Here is a 16,828-nt window from a genome sequence, read left to right as displayed (position 1 = left end):
ACTCCACCCTACCCTAGAACCTAGTCCTTCCCTACAACCTCCTTGCTATTCCTGTGCATGTGCCAAATGAGTCTTATCTTAGGGTCTTTGCACTTGTTCCCCCTTTCTGGAACACTTTTCTCTCTGCTATCCCTGTGACACCCTATGAATCATTTCCTCATTTTCTTGTCCAAGTAAGAACATCCAAACCTGTAGAGAATTTTTATAAGAATTTATTCAAGCCAAACTGACAACATGTGCTGGGAGGCAAGATCTTATATGCTCCTTAGAATAACAAGTTTGCAGTTTCTTTTATGCCTGTGTGCTTGGAATTAAGGAGGGAAAGGAAGATGACATGAAGGTGGGAGAAAGCAAGTGACAGGATAGTTAACGAGATTTTGTGCTCCCTTTCAGGGGTCTGGAAAAGAGGATTACCTCTGACCTTTCAAAGTTGTGTTAACTTAGATGCATAAGAACAGTGGACAGGGCTTGCTTAAAAACCTTAAAAAAACAAACAAACAAACACACACACAACCCCTCAAAAACCTTTTACTAAAGAAGTTATAGGTCTGGGGCATGACTGCTCACCCTGACCTGCCCAGTAGTAGTTAATGGTAAGATCACTGCAGTTAATTTTGGTTAGATTTATGACAGCGCCCCTCTTTCCTCTACATTCCTCATAGCACTTACCTGCAAGTTGGAATTATTTTATTTCCTTAGGTTTTGTCGATCTTGTCAGCTCAATGAAGCAGGAATCGTATCTGTCTTTTTTACCACCACATTCCCAGTGCCTGGCACAGAGGCACAGACTAGTATGTATTTGCTGGATTAATTGGAATGTGAGGATGTTCTCTACTGCATAAACCTGTGAGAAGAAATGGTTGTTTCAGCTCCACAGCTAACAAAGCATTTGTTTGTCATAAGTGCTAAACAAATAATCATACCTGATTTGCTTGTATTAATATATTTTGATTCTTAGGCTCTATGCATCCTGAAGCAAATGTACTGTTTTTAGTAGAATCCAGGGCACTCATTCAGCACCTTTTCAATTTTGCAACTTTCCCCATGTCTGTTTTCTCTCCATCTCTCCATCTCCCTTCTCTTCCTTCTCTCAGATTTTAAAGATATATTCTAGAAGCATCTGCTTATCACGGTTGGTCTCTTCAGCCAGAGAAACAAAGTAATTATTTTTCCCCAGGTCATATAATGATTCACTTGTTTCATTGGTCTTAGCATTTTCTAGCTCTGGTTTCCAGGTAGATCGTGCACCTTGCTACTGTTCCGCCTGGCACACTCTTAAATTACACTGGCTGCGCATGAGTGAAACTTGTTATCCTTGTGCTACTGTTTCACTACTGACATTTATCTTACGTGATTGTTATCCAAAAGGTTGTGGACTTACCATAAACTTCATTAGCTGGTCCTTACAAGATGCTTAGGATGGTAGTTCTTTTCTTTAGTTCCTCCAGAAAGGTCTCCGACCTTTATATTTAAAATGTTACTTTATGAAAGTATTTTAAAAGGTGCTAGATATTTTCTAGAATAACACTTCTGATATGTGAACTAGTTTTGCCTGTCAGTTCTGGTTCAGAACTCTAACGCTTTCATCTAGGAAGAAAGAAAATAGCGGTTCCATAGGGAATAATGTAACTAGAATAAAAGAACATCCTTTTATTGCCAGACAAGACTGCATTTAACCAGGTTCTTGATAATGCTCTTCAGTTGTTTTTGCTGTTACTTAACCCGATGTAATATTTCAAATTAACAATAGCATAGCAATGGCATAAACAATAGCAGTGTATTTAACTGACACACTGCTTATTCATGGAGTTTGAAGAACTTCATGTTAAACATGTTCACAATCTCTCAAGACTGGTAGGTGTGCCTGGCAGGTGTGCCTCTGTTGGTTGGGTATCATCCCGCAAAGCGAGAGGTCTCTGGTTCCATTCCGCATTAGGGCACATGCCTGGGTTGTGGCCCAGGTCCCCAACAACAGATTGATGTTTCTCTTACACAGCGATGCTTCTCTTCCTCTCTTTTTCCTTCTCAGAATGAGTGAATGAATGAATCTTAAAAAAAAAAAAAGATTGGTATAGGGATGTAGGTGACTGTTACTCATTTGTAAATGAAGGAGCCCAGAGGCACAAGATTAGTTGACTTGCCTGTGGCAGAGATTGTTTGCTTTTCACCAACAATCCTTTTATATTTTTCAACTGCCTTAGGCAAGCAGCTAGGTTTTAAATCCTAAACTCCTTTGGGTAACTTTACCGAAATGAACAAAAGTTCTTCCCCCTGCATGCACAAGCCCAAAGCAATGTAAGAGCAGGAGTTTACAGTGGAGAAAAATAATTAATTAGGATTGACGCCAATCTGGAGAACAGGTGAGCTTGTGCTCCAAAATACCTGACTCCCTGATGGCATAGACAAGAGGTTGTATAGAGCAAACTTCATAAGTCGTCATGAGTAAGAGGTTTTGGGCAGTAACTCATGATTTTAGGTCTTTTTTATTTTTATTTATTGCTTTTAGAGAAAGAGAGGAAGGGAGAGAGAATGAGAAACATTGATTTGTTTTTCCACTTATTTATGCATTCATTGTTTGCTTCTTGTATGTGTCCTGACTGGGGATTGAACCCTCAACCTTGGTGTGTCAGGACAGTGCTCTAACTAGCTGTGCTACCCATCCAGTGCCATGCTTTCAGGTCTTTAGGTCAGCTTTAGAGTAGTCCTTCAGTGTGGTTTCATTGGCATGTGGCCCAGGGGTTGTTCTGCTTTCGGGCTTGGAACTGAAATACAACTTAGGACGTGATACTATCTTTAGTTTAAGGAGACCCATAGCTTGTGACCATTGGTCAGGGCTTGGCCATGTTTCTTGCTGCCTCAGGGAGTTAATAAATGCAGGGGAAAGGACTGGGGCATGTTGTGAAGAAACTGAATGGAGTGCTGGGGCTATGTGCTAAATCAAAATCATGCATTAAATCAGGACCCTCCGTTTTTGTCAGGTATGGTGCCATAATCCGGTTCTGGCCAGTGGAATGTCATCAGAAATGCTATGTGCCTTCTTCAGGCAGAGATTTAAAGAAGCCCTCTGCCCCTCCATACTTTCTTTTACCCCTTCTGCTGGCTGGGGGCATGCAACTGTGAGGCCATGAGGAATGGCAGAGTCACAGGAGGGAAAGTGTGGGACCCTGCTGACCGGGGCATCCTTCTCAGGCTGTTACAGGAACAGGAGATGGACTCTGTTGGGTTTGAAGGGTTAGGTACTTTGCAGTCTTTCTGCTACCTCAGTCCAGCTTATCCCAACTAAGTACACTGCTCCAGATTGTTTAGAAAGTCAGCAATAAAACTTCAGTCTTCTGCAGTAGAATTGAAATTAGGCATATGATTTACCAGAACACTGCTTAGTGTTTTGACAATAAGTCAAGATTTTAGAAGAACTCCAGCCAGAGCTCTGCATTTATAATCAGTTACAGGCACAAATTTGCAGAGTCACGAAATGGCTAAAGACCAAAAATATTTTTGCCTCTACCATTAGGCAATTGATTTTGTAATTGCATCATGAAGTGACCTGCGGAGCCAAAGAGGGAGGCTGTCATTTAAAATGTACCTCTTCCATGAGCTTTCCCACAGAGACTCGCAGACCTCTCGGAATCTGCCCTTCTTTTACCCTCCAGGATATTATGATACAAGTATTTCTTAAGTCAACACAGTAACAAGAGTTTGAGTAAAGGCATTTGTGTGCTGTGTCAACTCTCTGCAACCCCAAAGCGTTGTAGACTCTCCAGATTAACATGAAAACATAAGAAGTGCTGGTAACCCACAGATTCTTTCTGTCATGGGTTCTTTTCTGTATCTTTCCCGTTTCGGCTCTGGGTTGCTTCTAGTCTTATATAATCATTATTCATTTATTAATATTTATTTATCTGGCAACATTAACAGTAATTTTCACATCATAATGCATTTAATTCATTTAATGGGTTTTAACTTTCTTGAATCTGAAATTTGATTGTTCACTGGCTAGGGCATATTTATAAGTTGTTGACCTCCAAAGGATTGAATTTGCACAGAAATACCCTTAATAATGAATTATTTATTGTCATTGTACCCTTCCACTTTGAGGTTTTAAAACCAGTGTGATGTACTTAAAGGGTTTAATATTTTTTGCTTACAAATCGTCCTAATTTGGGTCTTCAACAACACGTGGTCAACTTGAGGCAAAACTGACCTAAAACTCGTAGGGAGTCTTCCTGTGTAAACTACTCACTATGTAATTTGTGGGGTAACAAACATCGTCCAGATACAGCTTATGTTATTTTCGGCAAACTTGAATTCATCTACCTTGAAGGCTCACACATTAGGAAATTCTATTTCCCCCACTCAGTTGTATGTATAACATAGAAATTGATATAAAATAGGGTACATTAAAAATCACTCTGAATTACTGAAATGCTATAATTTAATGGAGATCAACTGTCACAATATGAAAACTCATTCACTCATCTATATGTTTCCTAGAGCCTTGAATTTTAGAAATATCACCTGTTCTAGACCTTGAAGGAGAAGCTTAACACATTATCTAAAGAGAAGAGTATAAATTACACTTTGCAAAATTAAAAAACCATTAACCCAAAAGATGATAAAATGACAAGTTTCACAATAAAATTATTGCCACTACTGTGATAAAAGAGGTAGAACTAGTCAGGAGTGGTTCTTTTTACATTGCCCAAGAATACCAGAAGGATTAAAAATTTATGGATTACCTCCTAGAAACAGTGATCTGGTACAGTAATGTAATTAAACACCTGCTCTCCTGTGTCCTCCTAAGCTGCTCTGTGCCGGTTCACTTTGTGATTGTACTAGTGTGACAACTTTCCAAAGCTCTAGAAACCGCCTTGGCAAAGATGAAGATTTTCAAACTAAAAGACTTTTTATTGGAAATCCAGAGGCAGATGGTATAGAAAGGTAATGTTAAAATGTGAACCAAATAGAATCTTGTTTTGTGTATTTTGTATATTTGTAATTTTATTTTACTTATATTGCTGATAAGTTCAAGAAAAAAAGTAAAATAAAAAGATAGGGTATTAAAAATGTCATGCAATATAAATGTCTTTATGGGTAAAATGATACAAAAAATACTCTATAGTTATATTTATGTGAAATCTTCCAGCAGCAAAAGCTGGCAAAGTTACTTCTTAAAGAAGCTATGTCTAATTTTGAAATGTTATTTGTTGTTTGAAGCTTTCAGACACTTCTAAGTCTTTGTTGTTGTTTATACAGAGTATTTTAAAGCACAGTGTATTTGTATAACAATTAATGCTGGAAAATAATCTAAGGGGTCTCTTGGTGACAGATGTAACTTATAAGGAATGTTGGGGGAAAGTGGGGCTTTTTGTTTGTAAATGTCTAAATATTGTGTATTTCCTAAGTACTAATGGATGCTTTCATATAGAAAGGTTTTCATTTTCTTAGAGACCCCTTTCCTATCTTTGTTTTCCATTGATGGCCTTTTATTCTTCAGTAATGAAACACCTGAGAATATACACAGTTTCAAACTTTCCATTTATCTGTTTCTGAGCTAAATTGCCTTGTGGTTTAGTAAAGGTAATGGAAATGTGATTACCCAGGTGAAACATTACCGTACTGGCATTTTCTGCTTTCTACAGTTTCCTGCACTTAAAGTAATGTACTGAAAACTGACGCTTGGGAGGAAGGAATGCCCATCCACAGTCTATATAATAGAATATATGCAAATAAAAATCTCAAATTCTTTCGTCAGTGAATCCCTGAGGATTTCAGTACATCACCTATAGGAAGGAGCCAGGAGATATGTTGAAAGGCATATCACACCAAAGAAACAAGCCATGTAGCTTGCAATTGTTAGAAATACATCCGCTGCATCAAACTGATAGGTAATCTTAATGTCATGTTTTGGTGTGTCTTCACATAATAAGCAAGGAGTCTTTTTTTCCCTCTCAGAGAAGTTGACTGATTTTTAAAGTTTTGAATAGCATAGATCTTTCCCGATGTGAGTGAGACATTGGAACTCTGACGTGGCAAAGCACCACGCTTCTGGCACTTTGAGTTTTTAATACACTCTTTGCTATGGGGGAGAAAAAAAGTTTTCCTGAACCTTCTTAGGCTTTGTGGCTGGTCTGAAAATTAAACTGACAAAGCTTAACAGGAGAAAAGCACACAAATTTATTTAATATAAGTTTTGTGTGACACAAGAGCTTTCGTAAGGAAATGAAGACCCAAAGAAACTGTTACACGTGAGTGTAGTTGTGCCAGGTTTGATGAAGGGTGGGAAGTTATGGACAGATAGGGTGGGACGAAGAGTATGAGTTAAGTGTAGTCAACGAGGGGAAGCTCAGCAAGGCCCGGTTGTTCAGACTCCTCCCTGTGTCCCTTTGTCTTCTGAGCGAAGAATGTGCCTTTCCTCTGGGTGTAGAAAGGGCACCCTCATACGAAGGTCTGTTGATCTGCTTCAGGGGAAGGTCCTTTCTGCACATGACATATTGAATGACATGATGTATTTCTACAGCTTGAGATATTCCATGTGCCAAGGTACCATAATTTGGGGTAGCATGTCCTGAATCACTGCCATAGAAATATCGCTTACATTGAATATTTATACATAATATCTCCTTTAATATTCAGCCCAGGACAGGGCAAGAATGTTTATCCTTGTTTCATTTGGGGGGGAAATGGGAGCTCCAATAAATGAAGTGATGGAACCTGCCTCTATACACATACAGCCGGTACCTACCGCCTCGGTGTTCATCCGCAAGACGGCCCTGCCTCACTATCCTGTGCCTCATCTGGGATCTCAGCCCTTTGGCACGCAAGGAATCGAGTAGCAAACTGATAAACAAATGCTAACATACAATACCAGTGGTAGTCCCAGGTAATCCCCGTTTTACCTGAGCTGCGTCACCAGCAGCTTTCACGGTGGATGTCTCAGGAAGGTATGAAAGATGGTTTTATGCTCAGTAAGATAATGGAGCTGGGTTGTGAAGAAAGGAAGAAAAACCAAAAACTTTGGTGTCCTTAAAATTTTGTTAGATAGCAGAGAAATTTTGGGAACTGTATTTGGAAGTCACTCATGATTGATGTAACTCTTAATTTTGTGACTGAGCCTTCTCTGCCTGTAGCTGGCCAAAGGCTTCCCTGTCTCTTGCTCCTTCACTGCCGAACAACTCGGTGCATTCACTCACACAGGACTGGACTTTGGAAGATCTCTTTCTGGCTTCCCCCCCTCAAGAGGTGGGACAAGCAAGGCCAAGGTGCTATGATGCTGTGATGCTTCCGGGGTGACAGAGTCAACTCTGGATATCGGGCTGGTGATACAATCTGTGGAGTGTCCAGGATCTCCTTTCTTTTAATGAGATATAGTTGACGTACAACATTTTATTAGTTTCAGGTGTGCAACATAATGATTTCACATTTGTTCGTATTGTGGAAAATCACCCCAATAGGTCAAATTAACATCTGTCACACATAGTTACAGTTTTTTCTAGAGGTGAGAACTTTTAAAATTTCTTCTTTTAGCAACTTTCAAATATTATTAACTATAGTCAAGTATTATATTTCAAGTGTTGTTAACTACAGTCACCATGCTGCACATCACGTCTCCGTGATTTATTTAATTTCTAACTGGAAGTTTGTACGCTTGGACCGCCTTTACCCACCTCCCACCCCCACCTGTGGCAACCACCAGTCTGTTCTCTGTATGTATCTATTTGTTCATTACTTAAAACTTACAAGTGAGATCATAAGGGATTTGTCTTTGTCTTATTTCACTCAGCATAAGGCCCTGAAGGTCCATCTATGTTGTTGTAAATGGCAAGATTTCCTTCTTTTTTATGGCTGAATATTATTTCATTTATATACCACGTTTTCCTAATGCATTCATTCACTGATGCTTAGGTTGCTTCCTTTACTTTTTAGTGTTTCTCTGCTTATTAGAATTTCCATCATGTAATTAGGAGTTGGGAACGGAGATGAGAAGAAGGGAAACTAGCAACATAAAGCGGTATATGGTACTGTTGGCCAGGGCCGAATTCCAGCTGAGGGCACTCAGAGAAGCCATTAGGAGAAGGCAGGGCTGGACTGATCCTTGGTGGTGGATAGCATTAGGATAGGCTAAGAGGATAGGAGAAGATGCCAACTCCTCCTTTCTTTTTCTACATGTTTTATTACAGAGAAAATAATCAATTCTCTTTGCAGTTATATTTGTGAGTACTGTTTCTTGAAACATTCTTGAAAAGAAAGTTCTCCTTTCCTCCCATTTTGTGTGTAATGCTAAAGCTGTATCTTTAAGATGCTTACCATCTGAGCATCTTAAATCAGAAAGCCGAACAATACTATCAGTCTTGGCTCTACCACCGGATGGCTGGTACTTTGGGAGAAGTCATTTAACTCCTCCGGACCTGTTTTCTCACTGGAAAAAACAGGGTTAGTAATACCTACTTTGAGGAAATGTGGGCAAATTAACTAACAGTACCTTACACAATAACAATCAATAACAAGGTTCCATTCCCTCCTCATGGGCCATATGTGAGATTTGTGTGATCAGCCTGGTTCCTGGCAGCATGTGAGGAACATGGTACCTCTGCTGAAATGCTTGTCTCTGGAATTTGGGTTATCCTTCTTGGAAACCCCCAAAGACCCTCATTCTTGTCTGGGAAATGGATGCTGGTGCCACAGTTCACAATTCCTGGTACATCGGCATCCGTAACCCTCAAAAGCCCCGGGACACATGCTAGCTGTCAAGAGGAATAAAGGACAGCAGAGTTTAAGACTGAAAAGTGCTGAGGCCAGGCATATATGTTAAAAGGTGAGGACATTTGTTAGCCAAGGACAAGTGCATACTGCCAGGTAATCAAAGTTTCCAGGTGAGCTAATCTGGCACGGAGCTACAGGAATTTTTCTTACATATATTTCCCTGGGTGGCCTTCCATATAATCCTATAGTAGTGCAACCAGATGGGGCAAACACTCTGATTAAACCTGCTCTCCACTAGAAGACAGAGAGAGACCTCTGTGCTCTATTAATTAGAACATGGTACTGGGGAAGTGATCAGTATGAGGGGAGGATGTGGTTTTAGAGATTGTTCTAAGCCTAGAAATGGAAGAAAAGGGGAGGTCGCATGGCCACAGGCCCCCCAGCAAGGTAAATAACATCCCTTTAAAAGCTAAATGCAATTTCAGAGTGACTCAGGCACACACCTATAAGTCCTTATGCTCCAGGGTTTCTATTGAATTAATAGTAACCAATGTCACCCAAAAAATGTAATAAAAAAGTTAAAAATGATAAGAATGATAATAACAAATGACAAAATGTTCCCAGGCAGAGAAACAGATCCAAGGCAAAAAAATGCCCCAAACCCCCAAAAGGTAAAACCATCTGTTTTAACATTTGCTGCTAACCCTGGAAGGAAAGGGCTTTGGTGGCTCTGAGGAATTGCTTCTCCTGGGCAACTGCCTCCTGCACCGCAAGGTCGCCGTCTCCCCAGTCCGCAGCGGCTTCTGTTTTCTGGTTCTTGCTCCAGCACTTAGTGAGCCTGTAGACAGGGATTGGATTCACACTGAAGAAAGTGTTTCTCCTTTGGGAGATGAGGTTAGGGTTGGTGTTGGGGACAGAGCCTTAGCTTAGAGAAGCTCTTAGAGGTGAGAAAATGTTATTATTGTTACTATCCTCTTCCCATCTTCTTCTCACCGTATCATTAAATAGTGATAAAAGGGTCACTCTTTTGAAATGCTTGAAAATAAGCTTTTAATGTTTTGTGCAGCGGATTAAACTCTTGTTCAGAGTGGCTTTGAACTAGAAAGTTGGATGGTGGAAAGGGAAATTAAAAGTAGTTTTAACTGTGTGAGGAAAAAATTGACACAGTCCTTTACTGTTATTTAATAATGGTGTTATATGCAGACTCCATTTTAATTGGGTCCTGAGCCTGCATAAGGTGATGTCCTAAGGCCGCTCAGAAAAAGTTTCCCTAATTAGGGTAGAGGATTGTAAGTGTGGAAGAAGAAAGGATTTTCTTTATGGAGTGTTTTTGCCCACCCCAAAGCCAAAGGTTAAACTTCCTGTGCCCCTGAGGTTCGTCATATTTCTGGAGTTAATGATTAATTGATGTTGTGACGAAGCCTCTGTCCCGTCGACTTCTCCCCTTCATATCCAAAGTCTGGATTTTTGTTTTGTTTGGTTTTGTTTTCAGTGTAAGTAAAGGCCGCACATCAAGCTATCACTGTATAATCCTAGCTCAAAACTTTATTTCGATATATTTTGGTTGAAAACTTGTTTTCAATAGGAGCTTAAATTTAATTCTGTTGTTTTAAAAACATTTGAAACAAAATATATCAGGGTTTTCAGAATACCTGTTGGGCTTATTTTGAGTTAACCCTAAATAACCAGTCAGGCTGAGATTTGGCATATATATGTTAAAAGTTGGAGTGAATTAAAAGCGTGTTGTGGCACTGACTGAAATGTTGCAGGGGTGCCTGGGTGAGCGAAATCGGGACATGAAACCAAGGCAGCAGTGGGTTCCAACCTGCGGCCTGTGGACGGTCTTTAGAAGTCCTGTGAAGGCTCTGGGATTAAAGGAGAGGTTTTACATGTCTGTGCTTCTGCCTCAGGGGAAGGTTTGTGGCTTCCACCCGATTCACAAAAGGGGCCACGTGTCCCAAAAGATTAAGAGCCACAAACATTTGAAAATGCCCAGTACATTGGACTAAATTTTGAAAAATTGATAAAAAGGAACTTCTCAGAGCACCTATACTTTCTCCTTCCATATGAAAAGTTTAGAATGTTATCAATATTATAGGATGTACAACTTAACATGCTATTAAGAATTTTAAAGCCCAATTCAATGGTTATAAAAAGTATTTCACAAGTAGAGAAGTTACTTAAAAAGAGACTTCGTGTTTTAGGATGTTGGTTGGTGTTAATAATTTAAATGGACATTTTCCAGAGAACTGGAGGATGGGAGGTGTAGTGCTGTGGGTGGAAAATGTTACCTGAATGCCACTGGGAGGCGCTGTGGCACAGGGAGTGAAAGGGACCCAACATCTGTTCCTCAGCTTTCAACTTCATGAGACCTTGGACAGGTCATTTAATCCTACTCTGGGTCAATTTTGTTATCTTCAAAATGAGATCTGTTCTCAATGTGCTTCAATGAGATGAAGGTATGACACATAGCAAAGAGTTTTTTATTTAAAAAGTGCACTGTGGCTATTAAAATAAATATGTTGGTAAAGATTGCCAAGATATATTAAGTATAAAGAGTAAGGTGCAGAATAGTAATGATAGTATGGTGCTTTTTTGTGTATGAATTTTTATTAAAAATGTATATACCGATAAGGTATTATTATTAACTAGAAAAATAAAACACTGGTTATGGAATTCAGAGTGGGGAGGCAGGCTTCTACTTCATTAAATATATCAACAGGGCTGTCTGGGCAGTGGGATTATGGGCTGTTTTTGTTTTTATTATTTTCTCTTTGAAAACTAAAAATAATTGTTGAAATTAAAATCCTAGACCCTTGGGAAAATAGGTGTTGTGTAGCTGTTAGGGAGGATTATTATGAATGAAGAATAACCATGGCTGATTTCAGGCCCGGTCACAAAAAGGAGGGTATTTTCAGCAAGATGCTTCCCAAGGAGGAGGAAACCCCAAATTCACTTATGCAGGTCCCTTAAGTAGAACCAACTCAGAGACGGTTTTCCTCTCTAAAAAACCTATGCCCTTGGCTGTGAGGATTGTGCTGGACTTATTTGCAGGTCACTGCCTAATGCCCACACTAGAGCATCTGTCCCCTCTCCCAGATGTTTGCCCTTTTGAATCGATCATGCTCTCATCAGAATACAAACCTTCGCTAATGCCTGCCATTTTCAGAGAACCCCCCCATTGGCCCCACGTCCTTTCTTACCGCTGCCCCATGTCTCTGCTTCCCTTTGCTGGCTTCTCTAAAGAGTAGTCTGCACTTGCTTTCCCCAGGTCCTCTCCTCCCATTCACTTTTTCAGCTTTTTTTGTTTGTTCGTTTTTTGATGATGTGTTTTAAACTGATGTAACAGCTCAGAGAGAAGAGTAGAACGAACCACTAGATACTTCTCCCCCAGCTTTAGCAATGGTCAATCATGGCTAATTTTGTTTCACCTGTACCCTTATCCATATCTCCTTTTTCAAACTCTGAAGTGAATTCCATATACCATAACTTCATCTGTAAATTTTTCAGTGTGTATTCTAAAAGATAAGGACCCTGGTACCATGACTAATACCTGAAAAAATAGTGAAATATCATTAAATGTTCAATCAGTCTTGAAATTTCTACTTGTCTCATCTATAACTTTTTAGCACTGAAACAGAATTAAAATAATGTCTTTATTGCATTTGTCCTCTGTCCTCTCACTCTCTGTCTCTCAATCTCTCTCCATCTTCCCCTCACTAGTAATTTGTTGAAAAAACAATGATGCTCATTTTTAAGTTTTTTGTAGTTTGGATTTTGCCAGTTACAACTCTGTGGTGTAGTGTAACATGTTTCTCTACCCTCTGTATTTCCTAAAATTGGCAGCTGAATTTAGAGGGTTGATTAGACACAGGTTTGAGTTTGGGGATTTGGGGCCAGGACTACTTCAAAGGTGGTGGTCGGATCTTCTCTGAGGGCACTTGTAAAGTCTGCTGCTTTATCTTTTTGAGATGCTAGTAGCTGCTGCTGATCAATGCTTATATCTGTTAATTTACTAGGGGTTTCAGAATGGTGATATTTGAATTTTATCATTCCTTTTTCATTTATTAGCTGGAATACTTTTTATAAGTGAAATTTATCTGTGTCTACTATTTGGATACCCAATGGTACAATTTATACAGGAAAAGCAGGATAAATTCTTTTTTAAAAAAGGATTTTATTCATTTATTTTTAGAGAAAAGGGAAAGTAGGGAGAAGGAGAAAGAGAGAGACATCAGTGTGTGAGAGAAACTTAGGATCGGTTGCTTTCTCACACGTCCCCCAACTGGAGGCCTGCTGGGCAACCCAGGCATATGCCCTGACCAGGAATTAACCCTGCAACCTCTCAGTGTGCAGGACAACACCCAACCCACCGAGCCACACCAGACAGGTGGCAGGATAAATTCTTGATTCTTTTATTTACTACTCTCAAAATAATAATTTGGTTTCCTGGCATCTCCTAATCTGATCTTGGGTTCTTTTTTGTGGCTTGTTCACAAAAAATAGTATCATTATGAACTAATGTATTCAAACGTATTAGGTGTGTTTCAGTGCACAGCCGTTGTTACCCACATTGGTGCTCAGGTTTCCCCACTGCCACTGTCTCCAAACTTCCCTCAGTGGTGCCCACCACTCTTGTCAGTGTCACCATTGGCCCCCACCTCCCAAGACCCCACAGTCAATTCTGAGTGCTCATTTAAAATTTTAAAATAATTAGTTCATACACTGTAATATTCACTCTTTTAAAGTATACAATTTAGTGAGTTTTTAAGTTTATTCACAAAGTTGTACAGTCATCACCACACTCTAATCCCAGAACATTTTCATCACCTCACCCCCAAAACCTCATACCCATTAGCAGTTACTCCTCATTTTTCCATCCCTCAGCTTCTCCTCACCATTAACCCACTTTCTGTCTCTAAGGATTTGTGTGTTCTGGACATTTTATACAAATGGAGTTATACAAGATATGGCCTTTTGGCAGCTGGCAGACCAGGCAATACCACATTTGTGTGAGGATAAACCAGGAGGAACAACTGGGGAGCAAGACAGACCATGCAACCTAGGGTTCCAGCGCGGGGGAAGTAAAGCCTCAAAACCTCTGGCTGTAAAAACCTATGAATGTTTCAGTGGTGGGAGAAACTCCCAGCCTCACAATAGAGTTCATTGTAGAGACCCACAGGGTCCTAGAATGTACACATACCCACCCACATGGAATCAGCACTGGAAGGGCTGAATTTGCTAGTGGGTATTGGAGAAAATAACTGAAAGCTGACCCAGAGCTGAACAATCCACATTGCTCCCTCTTGGACCCCTCCCCCACATACAGTGCCACAACCCAGCAATGTGGGTTGCCACGCCCTGGCAAATACCTAAGGCTCTGCGCCTTACAATGTAACTGTCTCACTGAGATGAAGAAATATGGCCCAACTGAAAGAACAAATCAAAGCTCCAAAAATAGGACTTAGCAATGAAGAGATAGTCAGCCTATCAGATGCACAGTTCAAAACACTGGTAATCAGTACACTCAAAGAATTGGTTGAGTACGGTCCAAAAATGGAGGAAAAAGTGAAAGCCGTGCAAAGAGAAATAAAGAAAAATATACAGGGAACCAATGGTGAAAGGAAGGAAACCAGGACTCAAATCAATGGTTTGGACCAGAAGGAAGAAATAAATATTTAACCAGAACAGAAGGAAGAAACAAGAATTCAAAAAATGAGAGGCTTAGGAACTTCTGGGACAACTTTAAATGTTCCAACATCCAAATCATAGGGGGGCCAGAAGGAGAAGAACAACAACGAGAAATTGAAACTTACTTGAAAACATAATGAAGGAGAACTTCCCCAATTTGGCAAAGGAAATAGACTTACAGGAAGTCCAGAAAGCTCAGAGAGTCCCAAAGAAGCTGGACCCAAGGAAGCCCACACCAAGGCACATCATAATTATATTAGCCAAGATTAAGGAGAAGGAGAGAATCTCAAAAGCAGCAAGAGGAAAGGAGACAGTCACCTACAAAGGAGTTCCCGTAAGACTATCAGCTGATTTCTCAAAAGAAAGCTTACAGGCAAGAGGGGCTGGAAAGAAGTATTTGAAGTCATGAAAGGCAAGGACCTACATCCAAGACTACTCTATGCAGCAAAGCTATCATTTAGAATGGAAGGACAGATAAAGTGCTTCCCAGATAAGGTCAAGTTAAAGGAGATCGTCATCATCAAGCCTTATTATATGAAATGTTAAAGGGACTTATTTAAGAAAAAAAAGATCAAAACTGTGAACAGTAAAATGACAACAAACTCACAACTATGAACAACTGAACCTAAAAAATAAAAAAGACAAACTAAGCAAACAACTAGAACAGGACAGAATCACAGAAATGGAGATCACATGGAGGGTTATCAGTGGGGAGGGGGAGGGAGGAGAATGGGGAAAAGGGTACAGGGAGTAAAGCATAAATGGTAGGTACAAAATAGACAGGGGGAGGTTAAGAATAGTATAGAAAATGGAGGAGTCAAGAACTTATATGTACGACCCATGGACATAAACTAAGGTGGGGGAATGCTGGTGGGAAGGAGAGTGCAGGGCAGAGGGGAATAAAGGGGAGAAAAAAATGGTACAACTGTAATAGCATAATCAATAAAATATATTAAAAAAAATGTGGCCTTTTGCGATTATCTTGTTTTACTTACCATAATGTTTTCAAGGTTTATCAACAGTGTAGCATGAATCATGAGCCCTCATCCTGACCGTGAGGAACATTTGATGTGATTGACTTCTTTGTTCTTTGACTTTTGCAGCTCTTTCTCCCTCCCTTCCTCCCTCCCTTCCTTCTTCCCTGTTAATAAATTTTTATTTAAGGAATTTTACCTGTTCTGATTCCTTCCACTGCCTAAATTCCTTCCAAGTTTGAGTCTTAATCCCTTAAAAAATAATTTTTGCTCAATCCAGTTGTTATGTTAGTTCACAATTCTTTTAGTTGAGCTCCTTCTACCTCCACTTGAATATGGTCATACTTCAAAATTCCCCACTTGTAATTGCTGGGACCCAATTTCTTCAAGCAATTTACTTTAGGGCCCTAGAATTTAAATAGTAGGAAGTACATTGCTATTTTGGCAGATGATGTAAGATATATTTTCCTTAATTGTTTCTAAAATTGCAAAGTCTTTTTTTTATTAAAGCTTTTTAAAAAAGATTTTGTTTATTTGTTTTTAGAGAAAGGAGAAGGGAGAGAAACATCAGTGTGTGGTTGCCTCTCACGTGGCCCTCACCGGGGACCCAGCCCATAACCCAGGCACGTGCCCCAACTGGGAATCCAACCTGTGACCCTTTAGTTCACAGCCCGTGCTCAATCCACTGAGCTACACCAGCCAGAGCTAAAAAGTCTTTTTGTATCCAGTTTTTACACATTGAGCAGAGCAAAAATGTTACAGGTCTCGCTGTCACCACTGCAGTAAAATTACCGTGATGGAAGCACAACCTGTGCTCAGTGTAGCACTGGAGCGCCCTCTTTATCATGGTCCTCCTACTTCACCGGCTACCTCTCTCATTCTCTCTCATTCTTCTCCAGTGCTCCCTCCCTCTCTTTCAGCCCTCCTAACACTGGCAAGCCCCAGGCCTCGGGCCTCAGACCTCTTCTCTTCTTTACCCTCATTCCAGAGGGGCGCTCATCCAGTCTCATGGATTTTCATCCCAGACATATGCCATCAACTCCTACATTTGTATCCCCAGCCCAGATCTTTATTCTTCATCTCTTCTTGGATGTCTATATGCATTACACAAACATGTCGAAAGTGGACTCCTGAGTCACCACAACCCCCTGCTTTCCAATTTGTTTCTCCTACAGCCACCCTTCAATCTAGACGACCAAACACTTTGTCGTCATGCTTGACTTGACTTTTCTTATCCCTCACTGCATCTATCAGCAAGTCCTGCTGGACTTTACTTCAAAAATATGTCCAGAATCTCGTTTCTTCTCATTGTCTTCGTAGCTACGTCCCCTTGACTAAGGTCCCATTCAACTTGTTGAATAATTGCAATAAACTGACTGGTGTCCCTGCTATCACCCCTCTGCAGAATATTTTCGGCAGCTTGAGAGCTCACTTTAAAATATGAGTCAGATCATATGTCTCTT

The 16,828-nt window shown here is 40.2% G+C and overlaps 1 non-coding gene across 1 annotated transcript; it reads right to left on the bottom strand.

Moving 5' to 3' along the window:
* Nucleotides 1-16,116: 16,116 nt before the first annotated feature.
* On the bottom strand, nt 16,117-16,268 carry LOC112301342 (small nucleolar RNA SNORA1). Its single transcript, XR_002974482.1, has one exon. It is a non-coding gene; the product is annotated as a small nucleolar RNA SNORA1 (small nucleolar RNA).
* Nucleotides 16,269-16,828: the final 560 nt, after the last annotated feature.

Source organism: Desmodus rotundus, chromosome 8, assembly GCF_022682495.2.
Source record: "Desmodus rotundus isolate HL8 chromosome 8, HLdesRot8A.1, whole genome shotgun sequence".
Taxonomy (NCBI): Eukaryota; Metazoa; Chordata; class Mammalia; order Chiroptera; family Phyllostomidae; genus Desmodus; species Desmodus rotundus.
This window is presented reverse-complemented; position numbering and strand designations above follow the sequence as displayed.